The following is a 13874-nucleotide window of genomic DNA, read 5'->3' on the forward strand; positions in this document are numbered from 1 at the left end:
ACAACATTTACATCGGTCAGCCCTTGTAATCCTCTTACACCTCTTCAATCTTATTTGGGCACGAGGAGTTCTTCCTCAGCTGTGGAAATCTGCCATTGTTCTCCCTTTCCGCAAACCGGGTACTACAGGACATGATGCCTCCCACTATCGTCCCATCGCTCTTACTAGTGCAGTTTGCAAAGTGATGGAACGTCTCGTAAATCGACGTTTAATGTGGTATTTAGAGAGACAACAGTCTCTCCGCTAGTCAATATGGCTTTCGTAAGGGCCGTTCTACCATAGACCCCTTGGATACGTATGTTCGTAATGCCTTTGCGAATAATCACTCGGTTATTGCCATATTTTTTGACCTTGAGAAGGCATATGACACAACTTGGAGGTATAATATTTTGGCCCAGGCCCACTCCTTAGGCCTCCGAGGCAATCTACCATCCTTCCTTAAGAACTTTTTAACTGACAGACATTTCCGAGTTCGAGTCAGTAATGTTCTTTCCCCGGACTTCGTCCAAGCTAAAGGTGTCCCTCAGGGATGTGTTCTAAGCCTCTGTTCTTGCACCCAATATTTGGTCATCACTCTATGTTGATGACTTCGCTATTGCTTGTGCAGGCGATGGCTGTTATCTCATTGCAGTTTCTCTCCAGCATGCAGTCGACCGTGTTTCCACTTGGGCCACCACGCATGGGTTTAAATTTTCCAGTACCAAAACTCACCAAATTACTTTCACTATACGCTGTGTCATCTCCGATCATCCTTTGTATCTCTATGGTTCCTGTATCCCCGAACGTGATACAGTCAGGTTTCTAGGCCTTCTCTTTGACCGTAGGTTATCCTGGAAACCTCACATTACCTCTCTGAAGGCAACTTGTCACAGCCGGCTAAACCTTCTTGAAACCCTTGCTCATCTTTCCTGTGGAGCTGATCGTCGAACTCTGCTACGCCTACATTCAGCCCTCGTTTTATCGAAACTCGATTATGGTGACCAGATTTATTCAGCGGCCTCTCCTGCTACTCTCTCTAGCCTTAACCCCATCCATCACCAAGGATTATGGTTGTGCCTTGGTGCTTTTCGCTCTTACCCCGTTGAGAGCCTCTATGCAGAAGCGAATGTTCCATCCTTGTCTGATCGCCGTGATGCCCATTGCCTTCGCTACTATGTACCCTCTCACGATCTCCACAATCCTTCCATTTATAGAATGGTCACAGATATTAGTAGACATTCTTTATTCGTTTGCCGCCCCTGTTTTCTCCGTCCCTTTTCTCTTCGCCTACATTCATCTTGTCTTCTCTTCAGTTACCACCTTTATATGTTCATGTAGCATCTCACTTTTCCCTACCCCCATGGGAAGTTCCGGCTGTTCAGGTCTGTTCTTTCTCACTCCCATGCTCGAAAGCCCAACTGCCTACGGTGGCTTCCCGCTCTCTTTTTCTTGATCACTTCCACTCCCATTCTCATGCCATCGCTGTGTACACAGATGGCTCTAAGTCTTCAGACAGCGTCGGATTCGCAGTAGTGTTTCCGGACAGCGTCATGCGGGGGCATTTACTATCTTCGGCCAGCATTTTTACTGCTGAATTGTATGCCATTCTTGCAGCACTTACTTGTATCGCATCTGTGCCTGTGTCATCATTTGTGGTAGTCTCAGACTCCCTTAGTGCTCTACAGGCTATACGAAAATTTGATACATCTCACCCCCTAGTTCTCTGTATCCAACTTTGGCTATGCCGTATCTCTATCAAGCATAAAGATATTATTTTTTGTTGGGTCCCTGGTCATGTCGACGTACAGGGCAATGAACAGGCAGACACTGCTGCACGGTCAGCAGTACATGACCTACCAATTTCCTATAGAGGTGTTCCATTACTGGACTATTTTGCTGCAATAGCTTCCCACCTTCACACCCGTTGGCAACAACGTTGGTCAACTCTGCTTGGTAACAAACTTCATTCTATTAAACCGAGCATAGGTTACTGGCCGTCTTCTTGTCATCAGTGCCGTGGTTGAGAGACCACTCTCTCCCGCCTTCGCATTGGCCACACTCGTCTTACCCACGGGTATCTCGTGGAGAGGCACCCTGTTCCTCTCTGTGAGCAGTGTCAAGTTCCAGTATCGATTAGCCACATTCTGTTAGACTGCCCTCTCTATCAACGAGCACGCAGAATTTACCTCCAACGCCGTCTTCATTCTACTACTCTCTCTTTACCTTCCCTTCTTGCTGATGGACCCTCCTTTAATCCTGACTCTCTCATTGACTTCTTGACAACGACTGATTTACTCCACAAACTCTGATGATGATACCTTATGCACTCCCTCAGCCCTTTCTAGCTCAGTCTCTTGCTGCCCTTTACCCTTCAACCATCCACTGCCCCACTGTTATCCGTAACCTATTACTCATCCACCTCCCTTTTGCCACCTGATGCCCTTGCTTCCTTCCTGCCCTGCAGCGCTGTATAGCCCTTTTGGCTTAGTGCTTCTTTTTGATTATAATAATAATATGCCCCTCGTTTCTTTCCTCAAAGTCTACCAGAGAGTTAGTACCCTTGGACTTTTCTTCTCTCAGAGAAGAACAGTATAATGTGCCTTTTACACTGCAGTATTTGGAGGCAACACTCTCAGCTTGCCGATCATCGGCAGCTGGGCCTGACGACATTCGTATTCGTATGTTACAACATTTACGTCAGTCAGCCCTTGTAGTCCTCTTACACCTCTTCAATCTTATTTGGGCACAAGGAGTTCTTCTCCAGCTGTGGAAATCTGCCATTGTTCTCCCTTTCCGCAAGCCTGGTACTACAGGACATGATGCCTCCCACTATCGTCCCATCGCTATTACTAGTGCCATTTGCAAAGTGATGGAACATCTGGTAAATCGACGTTTAATGTGGTATTTAGAGACACACAACAGTCTCTCCGCTAGTCAATATGGCTTTCGTAAGGGCCGTTCTACCATAGACCCCTTGGATATGTATGTTCGTAATGCCTTTGCGAATAATCACTCGGTTATTGCCATATTTTTTGACCTTGAGAAGGCATGACACAACTTGGAGGTATAATATTTTGGCCCAAGCCCACTCCTTAGGCCTCCGAGGCAATCTACCGTCCTTCCTTAAGAACTTTTTAACTGACAGACACTTCCGTGTTCGAGTCAATAACGTGCTTTCCCCAGACTTCGTCCAAGCTGAAGGTGTCCCTCAGGGATGTGTTTTGAGCACAACACTTTTTCTCCTTGTTATAAATGATTTGGCAACTGTTCTTCCACCCAATATTTGGTCATCACTCTATGTTGATGACTTCGCTATTGCTTGTGCAGGCGCTGACTGCCATCTCATTGCAGTTTCTCTCCAGCATGCGGTCGACCATGTTTCCACTTGGGCCACCACGCATGGGTTTAAATTTTCCAGTACCAAAACTCGCCAAATTACTTTCACTAGACGCTCTGTCATCTCCGATCATCCTTTGTATCTCTATGGCTCCCGTATCCCTGAACGTGATACAGTCAGGTTTCTAGGCCTTCTCTTTGAACGTAGGTTATCCTGGAAACCTTACATTACCTGTCTGAAGGCAACTTTTCACAGCCGGCTAAACCTTCTTAAAGCCCTGCTCGTCTTTCCTGGGGAGCTGATCGTCGAACTCTGCTTCGCCTACATTCAGCCCTCGTTTTATCGAAACTCGATTATGGTGACCAGATTTATTCAGCAGCCTCTCCTGCTACTCTCTCTAGCCTTAACCCCATCCATCACCAAGGATTACGTTTATGCCTTGGTGCTTTTCACTCTTCCCCTGTTGAGTGTCTCTATGCAGAAGCAAATGTTCCATCCTTGTCTGATCGCCGTGATGCCCATTGCCTTCGCTACTATGTACGCTCTCATGATCTCCACAATCCTTCCATTTATAGAATGGTCACCGATATTAGTAGACATTCTTTATTTGTTCGCCGCCCCTGTTTGCTCCGTCCCTTTTCTCTTCGCCTACCTTCGCTCTTGTCTTCCCTTCAGTTACCACCTTTATATGTTCATGTAGCATCTCACTTTTCCCTACCCCCTTGGGAAGTTCCAGCTGTTCGGGTCTGTTCTTTCTCACTCCCTTGCTCGAAAGCCCAACTGCCTACAGTGGCTTCCCGCTCTCTTTTTCTTGATCACTTCCACTCTCATTCTCATGCCATCGCTGTGTACACAGATGGCTCTAAGTCTTCAGACGGCGTCGGATTCGCTGCAGTGTTTCCAGACAGTGTCGTGCGGGGTCATTTACTATCTTCGGCTAGCATTTTTACTGCTGAATTGTATGCCATTCTTGCAGCAGTTATTCGTATCGCATCTCTGCCTGTGTCATCATTTGTGGTAGTCTCAGACTCCCTTAGTGCTCTACAGGCTATACGAAAATTTGATACATCTCACCCCCTAGTTCTCCGTATCCAACTCTGGCTACGCCGTATCTCTACCAAGCATAAAGATATTGTTTTTTGTTGGGTCCCTGGTCATGTTGACGTACAGGGCAATGAACAGGCAGACACTGCTGCGCGGTCAGCAGTACATGACCTACCAATTTCCTATAGAGGTGTTCCATTTCTGGACTATTTTGCTGCAATAGCTACCCACCTTCACACCCGTTGGCAACAACGTTGGTCAACTCTGCTTGGTAACCAACTTCATTCTATTAAACCGAGCATAGGTTACTGGCCGTCTTCTTGTCATCAGTGCCGAGGTTGGGAGACCACTCTTCCGCCTTCGCATTGGCCACACTCGTCTTACTCATGGAGAGGCACCCTGTTCCTCTCTGTGAGCAGTGTCAAGTTCCAGTATCGATTAGCCACATTCTGTTAGACTGCCCCCTCTATCAACGAGCACGCAGAATTTACCTCCAACGTCGTCTTCGTTCTACTACTACTCTCTTTACCTTCCCTTCTTGCTGATGGACCCTCCTTTAATCCTGACTCTCATTGACTTCTTGACAACGACTGATTTACTCCACAAACTCTGATGTTGATACCTTTCGCACTCCCCTCAGCCCTTTCTAGCTCAGTCTCTTGCTGCCCTTTACCCTTTCACCATCCACTACCCCGCTGTTACCCGTAACCTATTACTCATCCACCTCCCTTTTGCCACCTGATGCCCTCGCTTCCTTTCTGCCCTGCAGCGCTCTATGACCCTTGTGGCTTAGCGCTTCTTTTTGATTATAATAATAATACACCAGATTCCTATGTTTACCATTAAGAAAATGAGTACCTGAGTAGTAATCAAACGTTGTGGGTCACATCCGCAAGGTTGTTAAACACTAACATTAAAGACTCTACACAATGAACATAACTGTTCCTGTAGTTACAAAGAGATAATCACACATTACTTAAGTCAGCTAATTTTAGAGTAGGAGGCACTGGCTTGGAGCTGCACCTAGTTACGAGAAAAAAAAACTTGATAGTATTTAATACATTGTCACAAAACTGGTTCCAGAACTAAGGGAACATCGGTTTTGAAGAAGAAAGAGACCGATGAACTTCGTATTACTAAAAGAACGCAAGAGAAGATGAGACACTCCATGTACAAAGTAATTTAGGCCATTAAGAAAGTGAGCAAATATCATTATAGTAACAGTATATAATAGCGACAAGTTGATTAATTAGACAGTGAGGAGATAGGTGAAAGGGAAGCTGTGGCCCTTCTGGCACTGCGCTCATACCCAGGGAGCCGTGGCCCCTCTGGCACTGCGCTCATACCCAGGGAGCTGTTGCCTCTGGCACTACGCTCATACTCGGGGAGCTGTGGCCCTTCTGGCACTGCGCTCATACCCAGGGAGCTGTGGCCCTTCTGGCACTGCGCTCATACCCAGGGAGCTGTTGCCTCTGGCACTACGCTCATACCCAGGGAGCTGTGGCCCTTCTGGCACTGCGCTCATACCCAGGGAGCTGTGGCCCTTCTGGCACTGCGCTCATACCCAGGGAGCTGTTGCCTCTGGCACTACGCTCATACCCAGGGAGCTGTGGCCCTTCTGGCACTGCGCTCATATCCAGGGAGCTGTTGCGTCTCTGGCACTACGCTCATACCCAGGGAGCTGTGGCCCTTCTGGCACTGCGCTCATACCCAGGTAGCTGTTGCCTCTCTGGCACTACGCTCATACCCAGGGAGCTGTGGCCCTTCTGGCACTGCGCTCATACCCAGGGAGCTGTGGCCCTTCTGGCACTGCGCTCATACCCAGGGAGCTGTTGCGCCTCTGGCACTGCACTCATACCCAGGAAGCTATGGCCCTTCTGGCACTGCGCTCATACCCAGGGAGCTGTTGCCTCTCTGGCACCGCGCTCATACCCAGGGAGCTGTTGCGCCTCTGGCACTGCGCTCATACCCAGGGAGCTGTTGCCTCTCTGGGACTGCGCTCATACCCAGGGAGCTGTTGCCTCTCTGGCACTGCGCTCATACCCAGGGAGCTGTTGCCCCTCTGGCACTGCGCTCATACCCAGGGAGCTGTTGCCTCTCTGGCACTACGCTCATACCCAGGGAGCTGTTGCCTCTCTGGCACTGCGCTCATACCCAGGGAGCTGTTGCCTCTCTGGCACTGCGCTCATACCCAGGGAGCTGTTGCTTCTCTGGCACTACGCTCATACCCAGGGAGCTGTTGCCTCTCTGGCACTACGCTCATACCCAGGGAGCTGTTGCCTCTCTGGCACTGCGCTCATACCCAGGGAGCTGTTGCCTCTCTGGCACTGCGCTCATACCCAGGGAGCTGTTGCGTCTCTGGCACTGCGCTCATACCCAGGGAGCTGTTGCCTCTCTGGCACTGCGCTCATACCCAGGGAGCTGTTGCCTCTCTGGCACTGCGCTCATACCCAGGGAGCTGTTGCCTCTCTGGCACCGCGCTCATACCCAGGGAGCTGTTGCGCCTCTGGCACTGCGCTCATACCCAGGGAGCTGTTGCCTCTCTGGCACTGCGCTCATACCCAGGGAGCTGTTGCCTCTCTGGCACTGCGCTCATACCCAGGGAGCTGTTGCGCCTCTGGCACTGCGCTCATACCCAGGGAGCTGTTGCCTCTCTGGCACTGCGCTCATACCCAGGGAGCTGTTGCCTCTCTGGCACTGCGCTCATACCCAGGGAGCTGTTGCCTCTCTGGCACTGCGCTCATACCCAGGGAGCTGTTGTCTCTCTGGCACTACGCTCATACCCAGGGAGCTGTTGCCTCTCTGGCACTGCGCTCATACCCAGGGAGCTGTTGCCTCTCTGGCACTGCGCTCATACCCAGGGAGCTGTTGCCTCTCTGGCACTACGCTCATACCCAAGGAGCTGTTGCCTCTCTGGCACTACGCTCATACCCAGGGAGCTGTTGCCTCTCTGGCACTGCGCTCATACCCAGGGAGCTGTTGCCTCTCTGGCACTGCGCTCATACCCAGGGAGCTGTTGCCTCTCTGGCACTACGCTCATACCCAGGGAGCTGTTGCCTCTCTGGCACTGCGCTCATACCCAGGGAGCTGTTGCCTCTGGCACTGCGCTCATACCCAGGGAGCTGTTGCCTCTCTGGCACTGCGCTCATACCCAGGGAGCTGTTGCCTCTCTGGCACTGCGCTCATACCCAGGGAGCTGTTGCCTCTCTGGCACTGCGCTCATACCCAGGGAGCTGTTGCCTCTCTGGCACTGCGCTCATACCCAGGGAGCTGTTGCCTCTCTGGCACTGCGCTCATACCCAGGGAGCTGTTGCCTCTCTGGCACTGCGCTCATACCCAGGGAGCTGTTGCCTCTCTGGCACTGCGTTCATACCCAGGGAGCTGTTGCCTCTCTGGCACTGCGCTCATACCCAGGGAGCTGTTGCCTCTCTGGCACTGCGTTCATACCCAGGGAGCTGTTGCCTCTGGCACTACGCTCATACCCAGAGAGCTGTTGCCTCTCTGGCACTGCGCTCATACCCAGGGAGCTGTTGCCTCTCTGGCACTGCGCTCATACCCAGGGAGCTGTTGCCTCTCTGGCACTGCGCTCATACCCAGGGAGCTGTTGCCTCTCTGGCACTGCGTTCATACCCAGGGAGCTGTTGCCTCTGGCACTACGCTCATACCCAGGGAGCTGTTGCCTCTCTGGCACTGCGCTCATACCCAGGGAGCTGTTGCCTCTCTGGCACTACGCTCATACCCAGGGAGCTGTTGCCTCTCTGGCACTGTGCTCATACCCAGGGTCACGTTTCTATTCAGTGGTTAACTTAATTTCGTCTTATTGCTTATTCACTGCTGATAATTTGTTTTTATTGCTGCCAGTATACAGACCTACCTGATGTGCACTTAGCTCTGATCAACTAGGCTATTAATGCTCTCATATTATATCTGGAAACAACACATCTAAGCTCCTGAAGAAATTAGGCAAGAGACTCCTCAGGTGAAACTAAGGATCCCAGAGCAGCTAGTTTTCTGTCTCAGGATCTAAGCGTTGCAGTCAAGAAGGCTAATGCCTGTCAGTTCCTTGATTAGGAGCTAGATGATAGTAGAGGCATCAACTATGGGCGTAGGTGGACGGGAGAAGTGGGTGGCGACAAGGAGACCTGACCCTCCCCCCTCCCCACCTTGTGAATGCTCAGTTAACCAGTTAAGATATTCACCTAAAACCCGGTTTTCCTATTTTGACCTGGAGTCGTAAGCATGTATAGGTGCTCAGGTGCGCTCACTTTTGACTTGTTGGTTGCGTTCCCGTTGCTGGCGACCACGGGGCCTTATGGTTCGCCTAACAGTAAGTAGGTACCTGGGAGTTAGTCGACTGGTGTGGGTCGCATCCTGGGGGACAAGATTGAAGGACCCCAATGGAAATAAGACAGTCATCGATGACGCACTCACTTTCCTGGGTGCCTGACCCTTTGAGCTAAAATTCCGAACAAAATCTTATCTTACCTCTCCTTGTGTCTACAAGAGTTTGTACCATCTGCAGTAATACTGTGGCTAGGAGAGCTTTCATTTTCATATTTGTACCTATGTCCTATAAATACAAATAATTCTTTTTCCCTAGTAAATCTGCAGTTGTATAACTGGTTATACGCATCGACTTTTTGCCAGTCTTTGCAAACAGTTCTTCGTAAAAAAAAATCTAAAACAAACTAAGAACATATTCTCCTTAATCAGGCAGCTGCAAGATCCAGTGTATGGTGAGAGAAGAGTGCGCAACTTGGTCTCGGAGGATGAGCGATAATCAGAGTGTGTGCGCGCTCTCTCGAAGGGGCCCTGTCGGCCTCACTCTCTCAGTGAGAGAAGGCTTCACCCTTTTCTTCAAGCAAGGTGAGAGAGCTAGAGAGAGAGAGAGGGGAGGGGAGGGAGGGAGAATACCCAAAAAACGGTTTCTATACTGCAAGACCTCTTGAAGGGGGAGTTCCTTGTCATGGTGAAGAGGCTATTAGTCTGAGGAATTGCACCTTTTGGTCTCCTTCCTCTGACTGAACCTAATTACCTCACAATACCCCCTTGCCTATCTCATCCTTCCTTTCCCTTTCCTCCTCCTCCCCCCCATCCCTCCCCTATGGCCTTCCTGTTTTCAACCTTCGGGGTTCTCCCCATTCCATCGAGGCCCTTGGTGGTGGTGTAGTTTGCCATGGAATCTAGATCAACTGGGGATGTCCCAATCCCTCTCCAGTCTCCCGGGGAGCGGCTTCGGATGTCTTTCGGGTGATGGGTGTATCTCTGTAAGCTGCCTGTTGGATTCTGGGAGGTGGCGGCTGAAGGAGGTATGCTTTGTAACGGGTATCTGGCTGCCCTCTTTTGTCCACCGAGGTGGCTGGGTAGATGTGAGGTTGCTATCCCAGATTGCTGGTTTACTGGCATGAAGGGTATGGCACGGGTTCCATGCCGCACCTGCACTACTGGCGGTGCTGAGGTCCTATTGGGTGCTGAGGGGGATATAGGGCTCTTTCATTCCTCCTAGGAACTATCCCTTCATGTTCCCCCTCCCCTTTTTTTAGAAAAATGGAAAAAAAACAAATAAAAGTGACAGACGTGGAGTCCCAAATCCATGAAACAACTACTCCCAGGCCCCTTCCTTATATCGCACCCTGTTCTGACCCTACCTCGTTATTTGACCAATCTTCAGAGCTTCCTCATGCCCCTGTACCTTCTGTTGGTGCCGTTTCGTCACCGCTCCAGGTACAAAGGTTCTGCCTGATTCCTTTGATATATCTGACCTCCACACATCTTTGACCATGCTTCTGGACTCTCCCTCCAGGGTGCGACGACTCTCGGATCGCCCGCCCATCTCAAGTCAGACCACCTCTGGTCCCACACCGAGACGACCAAGACCATTAACTGATGACACTGCTTCGATTACTTCTCACTCTGCACAGAAAAGACCGGCATAACACACACTCCCCTTGCACGCTGTTTCAAAGTACACAATGGACTAAGCTTTTTATTCTGCAACTGACATCTACTGATTATCTGTCAGATCATAGTATCAGTAAGGCGCTCCTCCACCATGTTGGTCGAAATATTTCGTTTCATGCTTTCAAGAGTGGTGCATGCATCGTCACGGTACAGAATGCTAGCCAAGCCCACGATCTCTCTCTCCTTACCACCATAGATGCTATTCCCGTAGCAATTCAAAAACACCATTCTCTCAATTCTTGCAGTGGTACTGTCATTCTACCTCATACCATTGTTCAGCATAATATCCAGACATGTAGTGACGACATTCTGGAACAGCTTGAGCTCCAAGACCTCTCAGTTCTCAAAGTAGACGTGCATGTACTACCTGCCAGTGGGCAGAGACGCTACACCTGCAATGTAGCTCGCTTAACTTTTGACTGCCATGAGCTTCCGTTCTCGTTTAAATTGCGGGATATCGTCTCCAAGTCCGTGAGTTGATCCCTACACCACAACAGTGCAGAAATTGCTGGCACTTGAGTCACCCAGTAAAATATTGCAGTTCCATGACAGAATGCCAGTCTGTGGTGCAGACGACCATACAAATACATTCTGCAGCCTGAATCCCTCGTGCCTTAATTGTAACGAGGCTCACCCGGCTTATTCTCGCCGTTGCCAAGTTTACCTAAAAGAACGAAAAATTCGCTGTCTCAGAGAAAGGTGGTTTCACATATGCCAAGGCAGTCTCGTCTCCACCTCCAGGGGAGACTTGTACTACCTCATATTAATAATAGAGTAAAATATTGAATATCTGAAATTTACCACTCTTTACCTGTCTAGTCTTAAGTATTAGGTTAAGTGTGCTCGAAATGCTCCGGCATGATAGTGGCTTTCTTTGTACCAAACAAATTATGAAATGTAAACACATTGTAACATTTGCAAAGAAAAACTTTGTTTTGTTTTCTTATTCTAGAGTTACTAAGAGACCTGCAACCTCGGTAGTGCCTACTTCCACCGTCTCTAGTGTCACAACTTTCTCAGTCACCTCTAACTCTTTTGCAGTCCTCGCCTCCTACCTTGACACCTAATATTGTCCTTGAATCTTTATCATCTCGCTTGCGTATTTCTATGTCTACACGACCTTGCACAACTAAACTTTTTTCCCCCTCACCTTTCTACTACTTCGAAGTCTAAACCATCCCCAAAGTTCAAATCTCCTTTTACCTCTTCTTCACATATCCTTTCCAAACATTTTTCTTTTCCAGTCTTTGCACGTAGTTCTTTACCCTTGCTAGTTCTGTTAAGAGTGTAGAGGTTCATCCTTTCCCTCATACAGTCCCCTCCTCTCCTGTCCTTTCCCAAGTTAACTCTACCTCTCATGCCCCCTTTTTTGGTAACTTCCATCATCTCTCCTATCTTTACCTCTGACGTCGTACTACATGCTGCTTCCTTCTCCTCTGAAACACTTGAAGCTGTCTCCGAAGATGAGGAGTAGACAAAACCATTAATGGACACTGATCCACCTCCCATCGCTCCTCCTCACTCTTCTAAACCACCTGCACAACTCTTCTTCGCAGTGTTCCAGTCCTTCGCTGTTTACTCTTTTTCCACCACCTCCACACGTAGACTTTAATACGCCTACTAGTCTGTAAACACCTACTGCTTCATATTACCGGTATACTTCTTTTCGCAAATCATGACTTATTTGCCGTGGAATATACGAGGCCTCAGGGGTAATCGCGATGAGCTTTATATGTTTTTCTCCCAGTTTTTCCCTGTTTGTGTCTGTTTTCAAGAACCTAAATTACGCTCTGCTGTTATCCATCCCGTCTCAGATTGTTTTATTGCATTCATCGGATTCTTGTCCCGATGGAACTTTTAATAAAAGTGCACTTTTTGTACACATCGGTATACCATACCATCAGATCTTCGTTCATACTTCGCTGCATTATACAGCAGCCCACATCTACCTGAGCAAGTGGTATACAATATGTTCTTTGTATCTCCCCTTCTCGAGCATTATATATCCCAGATGTTGCGTTTCTTGTTTCTTCCTTACAGCCACCTATTCTGTTATTGGATAATTTTAATGCTCATCATTTCTTCTGGGGGGGATGTCTCACTGTGACTCCCGTGGCGGTCAGTTCGAGGTTCTTAGCACTTCTGTTCCCCCCTATGTTTTAAATACTGGTACTCCCACCCACTTTGCCCCTTGCACTCAATCTCTGTCTTGCATTGATCTCTCAGTTTGCTCCCTGTCCACAGGACAGCGATCATTTTCGTATCCACCTTCCCATTCATATTCTTAACCCTCCTTAAAGCCCACGTTGGCAATTTGAACGAGCAAATTTGAACCTGTACTCGCGCTGGGAGCTAAACACATTGGGAGCTAAACCATGAATGTGGTTTAGCCCCCAGTGTGACGCCTTAAACTACTCGACCACAGATGCCTCAAAAAGTTAGGTAGTCTGCCTGCAAGCCATATTTCTTCATAACGCCAGGCATACCAATGAGTATTAAGCATTGTCTCCAGCTATTTAATTCTCCTGTTGGCTGCGATATTTCTGTGTATACTCTTTCAATTATTTCTGCGAGGTGCATTGAGTATAACATCGCTCGCGAGACCAGAACATACAGGAGAAGAATGAAATAAGTGGAGACCATGTTTGAGGCTCACTAGTGTACCTGGAGCTAGGAAGAAACACGTTTTGTAAGCACTAAACGGAACCATCTCTCTGTGATCAACACAGAGACAAAGCGTGAAACATTTCTTACAGTGAACCTATGAAATCACAAAATTCATCATAACAATTACTTTACGCTGAATCTAACACAACAGAAGAGTATCGCAAATCCATTACAAGAGAATACCTACATGTATATTACAGTACTTTCTCTCATTTACAGACTCCGTGCCAGGAATATACTTGTGGGGACAAGACGGTCTGATGTACCTGGTGGATAACGTGATCAGGAACAACTCAGAAGCCAGGTCATACTGCTCCTATATACCTGGTCACCGCCTCGCAATTCTTAAGACACTTCAGCAGTTAAACATATATATCAATCTTCCTCTCCAGTTTGGTGAGTAATCATCTACTTCCCTCAGCTTGAACGTTGATTAGTTACATACTTTCACCAGCCTAAACACGTAGTAGATACCTACTGCCCAATAACCTGAACACTGAGTAGATACCTGCTGGCCCCAGCCTGAACACTGAATAGCTACCTATTGCCCCTAGGCTAAGCACTGAACAGTTTCCCACTGCCCCTGTTTGTCTGAAATAAGTGTCAGCAGAAATGATAGTCTGGCATGGTATCACGATAAAGCTGAAGTGGATGGAGGCACACATACTTGGGTGTGCATTAAGTTTATTCCGATGTTACGACCTTGCTGGAGAAGTGGAGATGAGCAGAGAGCCAAGATAAACCCAAGGAAGTATAAACAGCTAGGCAGATATGCTACAAAAATAACAGGATCTCGTGGTGAGTGGTGAACTATGTCTAGTACCCTAAGTTACCACCAGAGATCAGACCAGACTTGGGGCTGTGACAGTAATTAAGAAAGCTGAAA

General features: G+C 48.6%; 1 long non-coding RNA gene across 1 annotated transcript in view; it reads left to right on the forward strand.

The window, feature by feature from the left end:
- LOC128692534 (uncharacterized) overlaps nt 1-13380 on the forward strand; it is a 37082-nt gene extending 23702 nt beyond the window's left edge. The window contains exons 5-6 of the long non-coding RNA XR_011392617.1: nt 9074-9226; nt 13208-13380. This is a non-coding gene — a long non-coding RNA (uncharacterized lncRNA). The remainder of the gene's footprint in view (nt 1-9073; nt 9227-13207) is intronic.
- Nucleotides 13381-13874: the final 494 nt, after the last annotated feature.

This window comes from Cherax quadricarinatus, chromosome 30 (genome assembly GCF_038502225.1).
Source record: "Cherax quadricarinatus isolate ZL_2023a chromosome 30, ASM3850222v1, whole genome shotgun sequence".
In the NCBI taxonomy this organism is placed as follows: domain Eukaryota; kingdom Metazoa; phylum Arthropoda; class Malacostraca; order Decapoda; family Parastacidae; genus Cherax; species Cherax quadricarinatus.